Raw genomic sequence first — 8214 nt, 5'->3', positions numbered from 1 at the left:
TGAACTAGTGAACCATTGCTCCTAGGAGAAATACAGTTGCTGTGAGTCTGTGGTCACAATATTTCCACTACGATCAATATTTACTTCTTGTTTTATGTGTGCTTCTGTTAAAAGCATCTTACTTAATATATTCTCTTTTTTTTTTAGCAACTGTTTATCTTCTATCAACCCAATTTCCATTTTAAGCGTTTGAGGAAGAACAGTTTAAGAGGACTCGGTGGCTGTTTCCACCCTTTCCGCGGCCTGAGCAGTGTGAGCTGCAGACCTGTGTGAAGCGGCAGGCTGAGCGCTCCATTCTTCAGGGGGCACCGCTGAACAGGCAGAGAAGGCACCGGCACGCCTTGCGACCAGTCCAATACCTCAGGCTGAGGAGAAGTGAACTCTGGAGCTGAAGTAGTCCATTTACCCTGAAATTCCTCCTCAGTCACACCTTCTCAGCTGCTGCCTGCTCTTCCTTTTCAGGATACCTGTAGAAGCAGAGATGAGGCATGACTTCCGGGGGTGTTCCACGCATGTGCAGAACTACCCAGGTGAGCATCCACTGCATTCGACCCACTGAGTTCTGTGTTACACAGAGCAATGGTAGGCAGGTTAACATAGGCTTCTGTGAGAGGCTGGTAGTCAGCCCTGGGATCAGTAAACACCAGAAATCATGGCTCCCAGAACACTGCATGTATCTGGTTAGTGAAGGCTCCAGGAGTGAAGCAGCCAACAATAGAAGTGGCAGCGGCAGCAGCGTCAAACTTCAACAAAGCTCGCTGGCCAGTGTTCCTAGACGATATGACACCGACATCATCTGGGTTTTCAATGGCAACAACGCACAAGCTGCCAACAGAATCTTCTCCCAGGCTCTCTTCAGATCTATGATTTAGATGCCATCATTTTTGTAGATGTACTGTTCCATGTGGAAGTCAAGGTTGGTGCCACCTTAGTGGGTTCCTACTGCAAGGAATTTGAGGACATTCTCCTCCTTCATTTGCAGAATGAAATTCATTTGAATTCTTGACCAGTAGCCCTATAACTCATATCTGAAAAAGCTTATGTAACACAAATATCTTCTCCATAAAACACATCACAGATTCCTTGCACTTAAGAGCACTAGAGAGCACTTGAACACTATACATATGTGGGGGTCATTTTAGATAGCGAAATCACTATCAAAAGGCACAAAATTGGGATTTCCCTGGTAGTCGGGGGATTAAGAGTCTACCTTCCAAAGGAGAGTACGCAGGTCCAATACCGGGTCAAGGAACTAAGATCCCACAAGGTGCAAAGCAAATAAGCCAGCATACCACAACTAGAGAACCCAAAGGCCACAAGAAACATCCCCTGTGGTGCAACTAAGATGTGACACACACAAATAAATAGGTAAATATTTTTTAAAGCTGTGGAAATGTGTAATATTAAGGCTTTTGAATATGTATTAATATGTTTTCCAGTAGTCATGTATGGATGTGAGAGTTGGACTGTAAGGAAGACTGAGCACCAAAGAATCAATGCTTTTGAACTGTGGTACTGGAGAAGACTCTTGAGAGTCCCTTGGACTACAAGGAAATCAAACCAGTCAATCCTAAAAAATTAATCCTGAATATTCATTGGAAGGGTTGATGCTGAAGCTGAAGCTCCAGTACTTTGGCCTCCTGATGCCAAGGACTGACTCATTAGAAAAGACCTTGATGCTGGGAAAGATTGAAGGTAGAAGGAGAGGGGGACAACAGAGGATGAGATGGTTGGATGACATCACTTATTCAATGGACATGAGTTTGAGCAAGCTCCGGGAGTTGGTGATGGACAAGGAAGCCTGGCATACTGCAGTCCATGGGGTCACAAAGAGTCGGACATGACTGAGTGACTAAACTGAATATCTAGTATGATAAATACCCCCTCTTCGCTCTTCTTTTTTAAGGCTAACTTAGCTATTCTTATACCTTTATTATTCCATGTAAATCTTATAGTAGGTGTATCAAGTTCTTTAAAAAAAAAAGCCAACTATTATTTTAACTGGCATTGCAATTAGCTTACACATTAATTAAGGGAGAATTGACATATTTATTAACATGTTCCATCCAACATGGGGGGGCATGCATGCTAAGTTGCTTTAGTCGTGTCCAACTCTGTGCAACTCTATGGACTGCAGCCTGCCAGGCTCCTCCGTCCATGGGATTCTCCAGGCAAGAATACTGGAGTGGTTTGCTGTGCCCTCCTCCAGGGGATCTTTCCAACCCAAGGATCCAACCTGTGTCTCTTAAGTAGACCTGCACTGGCAGGCGGGTTCTTTACCACTAGCGCCACCTGGGAAGCCCCCAACATGGGATATTACTCTATTTATTCAGCTTAAATAATTCAGCTTAAATATTCAGCTTAAATGTCTTGGGGTTTCAAAGTTTTTGCCACAGAGATTTTGTGTATTCCTTGATGCATTAGAAATATTGTCACATTGTGAATGGATCTTTTTATTATATTTTCTAATTGGCTGTGATGGGTACAGTGAAGCACTATTAATTTTGCAAGCAGATCTCATACCTGTCTAGTCAAAGCTATGGTTTTTCCAGTAGTCATGTATGATGTGAGAGTTGGATCATAAGGAAAGCTGAGCGCCGACAAATTGATGCTTTTGAATTGCTGTGTTGGAGGAGACTCTTGAGAGTCCCTTGGACTGCAAGGAGATCAAACCAGTCAATCCTAAAGGAAATTAATCCTGAATATTCATTAAAAAGATTGATGTTGAAGCTGAAGCTCCAATACTTTGGCCACCTGATACGAAGAACTGACTCCTTGGAAAAGACCCTGATGCTGGAAAGGATCAAAGGCAGGAGGAGAAGGGGACAACAGAGGATGAGACGGTTGGATGGCATCACCGACTTGATGGATATGAGTTTGAGAAAGCTCTGGGAGTTGGTGATGGATAGGCAAATCTGGCGTGCTGCAGTCCAAAGGGTCGCAAAGAGTTGGACTCGACTGAGCTACTTAACTGACTGACTGACCGATTTCATATCTGGCAATCTCACAGAACTTTCCTTAGTTTTACATTTCTTGGTTGATTCCTATGTCGTCTACAAACGATAACAGTGCTCCTTTTATACTCTGCTCTCTGTTCCCTCAGATATACCAGCCTGGGCCACTCTGAACTTGGCTCAGTTCAGACAAACATTTTCTCTGACAAGTCTTACCTAATTGCCTGGCCTCATATACAACCATCAGTCCTTGTTCCCCAACTAAGTTAAATGCCAAGTTAAATGTACCAACCACATGCTTCTTTCTGTATACCTCTATTATAGAACTTAACATATTGCATAAAATTATGCATTCACATATTTCTCCACAAAAGAAATAAACTCTATCATATCTTACCCATGCTTATCCACCTAGGACCAAGCATGGTATCTAACACATAATATTCACTCAATAAAAGGTTGATAAGTAAATGAATAAATGTAATAGGCCAAAGTATTGCACACTGCTCACTCAGCACATGGAGAGAACAGATAAATATAAATATAATCACTTAAGTGAGTAACTCATGCTAAACAGCTTTCTTGGAGTTAATAAACATATGTCCAAAATCCCCAAAATTATACAATGTAAGAATAAAGCCTAATTGTGCTTCCTTTATTTTTCAGTTAGTATTTTAAGTTACGATGCCTAAGAACTAAGCAAATTCACAGATTACAAAAAAATATTAAATAAGCTTATAATTAATAGTACACTAATATATGTTTTTCCCTGAAAATTTCTAGGAAAGTTGTAATATTATGACGACAATAAAAATAAACTTACTTTACCAAAGATAACTTCCTCTGAGAGAGATTTTTATAAGTTTGAGTTTTAAAAAAGAAGAAAATAGGAATCTGAGATAATGCCTTCTTAAAACACCTTTTCCATAAAAATTTAAATTTTAAAGGTTAAATATAATTGTAGGAAAAAGTAGAGCCAGTTTGCCATTAACATAAAATGTAAATAACTTAAGCATTATTAGTCACAAAAATGCAAAGCTAAAACCAAGAATCTCAGCAACTGTACAAAGATGGCTCTAGAGTTAAATAAACACTAATAGTGCTTCTAATAGCAATATCTAATAGTTATTGAGAATTTATGTCAGACATTATTCTAGCACTTTATATATAATGTAATGCTCATATCTATAAATTATAATTTAAGTATAATGTAATGTTCACATTTAATTAGATACTGTTAGATTATTAGTTTGTTAGATGAGCTAGTCTAAGCTCAAAGGTATTTATTTTCCAAAGACAGAAAGCTAATAAATGTTGAGGTGGTTTGTCTGGTTCCACAGGTTCTCCATCAACCCCTATGCTTAAGTAAGCAAGCACCTCTGTGCTGAGATCCAAGGCAAGGAGTAGGTCAAGTACCTGTTCAATTACTTATGATAGTCTCCAAATTCCTGCCTTTAAGGGTTTTAAGATAGAAGCTGAAGAAGACTGAAAATATTTAATGGAAGAAACAAATCCAAAAGACACTGAATAGCAAAAGGGTCAGTAAGCTGAGGAGACAGGAAGTATGCAAGCCTGAAAAGGAGGCCTCAGAAGGAGAAGACATGAAATGGAAAACACAAAATTATAACAAATTAACATTTTTAGGCACCAGCAGTTGTCTGCTTTACAGTTTCACCAAACTTGTCTATGCCTCTTTGACAATATGAAAAGATATTGTCAAAGACAATATAATAAGACAATACAATATTGCAAGCAAGGAACTGCTCCCTCATCTCAACTTCTAAAAAGATAACCTTCCATAGTACAAATGTGGAAAATAAAGAGAATGAAATTATGAACTTCTAAGCTATTAAGCAGTCTTTAAATAGTATGTTTACAACATACTTTTAATGACTTTTACAAAGTACTTTTATTCCATAATGGTAAGTCCAAAAAGACCAAAGTTTCAAATTGTATAGATCATATTTTCTAAAATTTGTAAAAGTGTATATAGGAAAAAATCCTTACAGAAATATTGAGGGAGGACAATTTTAGAAAAAAAAAAAAAATTCTTTTATTTTCATCTTTACATCGGGATTTCTAGGTCAAGCCCAGTAATTTGTCAATGTAGTTTTGGCAAAAACACTGGAGGGTACTCTATTAGTGAACAGTAGGGTGAAAGTGAAAGTCGCTCACTCCTGTCTGACAATTTGGGATTCCAAGGACTATACAGTCCATAGAATTCTCCAGGCCTGAATACTGGAGTGGGAAGCCTTTCCCTTCTCCAGGGTATCTTTCCAACCCAGGGATCGAATCCAAGTCTCCTGCATTGCATGGCGTAGTAGGGTAGTTCTCCACTCTCCAAATTTTAATGTGAGTCCTGTATTAGAACCACCTGGTGGTCCAGTAGTTAAGACTTTATACTCCCACTGCATGGAGCCCAGGTTCAATTCTTGATCAGGGAGCTAGATCCCACATGCCACAGCTAAGAATTGGCATGCCACAGCTAAAGATCTTGCATGCTGCAACTATGACCTGGCACAGCCAAATAAATAATGTTTTTAAAACACAATTTAAAAATAAATAAAATAAAGAACCACCATGAGGGCTTATTAAAAAAGGGCTTACTGTATCCCACCCCTAGAGTTTCTGAATCAATAGATTCTGTAGTTCTGACAAGTTCCTAGGTGATGCCAATGCTGCTGGTCTGGGACTCACACTTAAAGAAACACTGTTTTAAATAATTACATATAATTGTTACATATACATATATATTTATATACATAATTTAATTAAAATGTAATTTATTTTACTTATTTTATTATACTACTTTGGTTATTGTTTTCTATTTAATTTACTATCCATAATTAGTATAATTAAACTTTGTGCTTTTTTATAAATCTCCACAGTTACATAGATTTATTAGGTATACCTGTTGTTGTGTGGTATTTTATTCCACACTAAAACAGGAAAAAGAGAGTAGCTGTTTATTTGATTGGTAGATAAAACAACAAATTTGGCTTAACTGTTACCCATGACTAACCAAAGCTGATGAGAGTCTGCCTTCCAGAGAGAACATTTCTTCCCTTGAAGCTTCCTTATTCATTTCTAAATCTCATTTACAAAATAAACAGCTAGATAATAAGAAAAGCAGAAATTTGAAGGCAGGATATCTAATTTTTAAAAATAGAGTTTTAGGAGAAAATGAAAAGCTAAAAGCATTCTCTGACCCTTTCCCTATTCCCTTCTCTTCCACCCCCGACAATGGTACCAGAAATCATTCTCCATAAAATTCTACCCACTTTAAGCCCTGTTCAAAGGAGAATCTCCATCACAGAATGACAGTGATGATCATCCTACAGCATATGACAAATGAGAGCATATGTGCTGGTAAAAAAAAAAAAGAAAAGCAAAACATTTACAGATCTATTAACTCATTTGCTAAATGAACCATTCTTTATGAGATTTGCCTACTCAGCAGCCTGCATTTTCAAAGTCCTATAGCAGTACACTTCTAAATGTCCTAAAACAAAAATAATAAATAAAACGTTATTCTAAGTTTTTGAACACTCTGTTCTGATTTAATTTCTACATAACTAGATTCAAAGAACATGATAGGAAGGAAGGACATTAATATCCTTTTGAGATCTTCTGACAAGAAAACTATAAACTGTATAAAGTGAAGCTCTAAAGGAATTGCATGGTCAGAAAAGAATAATCTGGCTTATTTCCATGGTGGCTAATATATTAAGAACAAATTTTGAAGCCAGTGTACCAGTTTATGTTCTAGAAAAAGTACCCATATTAAGATTGGGCAACCTTTGGGGATGATAAAAATGTTTTGGAACTAGAAAGTGGTGATGGTTGCCCAACACTATGAGAGTACTAAATGCTACTGAATTGTTCACTTTAAAATGGCTAATTCGGGGGCTTTCTTGGTGGCTCAGTGGTAAAGAATCTGACTGCCAATGCAGGAGACACAGGTTTGATCCCTGGTCCAGGAAGATCCCACATGCTGCGGAGCAGCTGAGCCCATGCACCACAACTACTGAGCCTATGCTCTTAGAGCCCACGCTCACATCAAGAGAAGTGAGAAGCCAGCGCACCACAACCAAGAGTGGCCCTCACTCACCACAACTAGAGTCTGCCCAGCAATGAAGACCCAACACAGCAAAAAATAAACAAATAAAATGAGTAATTTTTGTTTTGTCTTTTTCACCTCAGTAACAAAAAAAAAAAAATACATAAAAGCAAAAACAAAAATCAGCAAGACAACTTTCACAATGTCCACGTCCTTTTAAGATTCTTGCTCCTGACATTTTACAAAAGAAAGAAAACTTTCAAAAGGAAAATATTACATTTCTTATATATAAATCCAATGGCCAAACAATCTTCAATGCTAAACTCTCAAAAGTATTGAGAGAGTCAATTCCTAGGCAGGTTGATAAGAAGTCTGGGGGTCCCCAAAGAGAGAGGGGTCTGGAATTCTCAAGGAGGAGGAAAGGACAAACTTTTTTTCCTCTACATTCCTTAGGATTATATAATAATAATGTATCCTGCTTGAGGACAGTTTCTGGGAAACTGTCTGGGAAAAAAACACCTTCTGGTTAATCTTGTTATCTTAAAATCTAAATTATGGGAGTGGGTCTAGTAAGATCTTTACAACCTCCGGACATTCTTTGATTCACTGTAATAACTATTTTTCTGGGCTCCAAAATCAGTGCAGATGGTGATTGCAGCCATGAAATTAAAAGACGCTTATTCCTTGGAAGGAAAGTTATGACCAACCTAGACAGCATATTAAAAAGCAGAGACATTACTTTGTAAACAAAGGTCCGTCTAGTCAAGACTATGGTTTTTCCAGTGGTTATGTATGGATGTGAGAGTTGGACTATAAAGAAAGCTGAGTGCCAAAGAATTGATGCTTTCGAACTGTGGTGTTGGAGAAGACTCTTGAGAGTCCCTTGGACTGCAAGGAGATCCAACCAGTCCATCCTAAAGGAGATCAGTCCTGGGTGTTCATTGGAAGGGCTGATGCTGAAGCTGAAACTCCAATACTTTGGCCACCTGATGCGAAGAGCTGACTCATTTGAAAAGACCCTGATGCTAGGAAAGATTGAGGGCAGGAGGAGAAGGGGATGACAGAGGATAAGGTGGTTGGATGGCATCACCGACACAATGGACACGGGTTTGGGTGGACTCCGGGAGTTGGTGATGGGCAGGGAGGCCTGGAGTGCTGCAGTTCATGAGGTCGCAAAGAGTCAGACACAACTGAGCGACT

General features: G+C 38.6%; 1 pseudogene; it reads right to left on the bottom strand.

Annotated features, from left to right (window-relative positions):
- Window positions 1–204: 204 nt before the first annotated feature.
- Window positions 205–994, bottom strand: LOC122446817 (annotated as a pseudogene).
- Window positions 995–8214: the final 7220 nt, after the last annotated feature.

The sequence above is a fragment of the Cervus canadensis genome, chromosome 8, assembly GCF_019320065.1.
Source record: "Cervus canadensis isolate Bull #8, Minnesota chromosome 8, ASM1932006v1, whole genome shotgun sequence".
NCBI lineage: Eukaryota > Metazoa > Chordata > Mammalia > Artiodactyla > Cervidae > Cervus > Cervus canadensis.
This window is presented reverse-complemented; position numbering and strand designations above follow the sequence as displayed.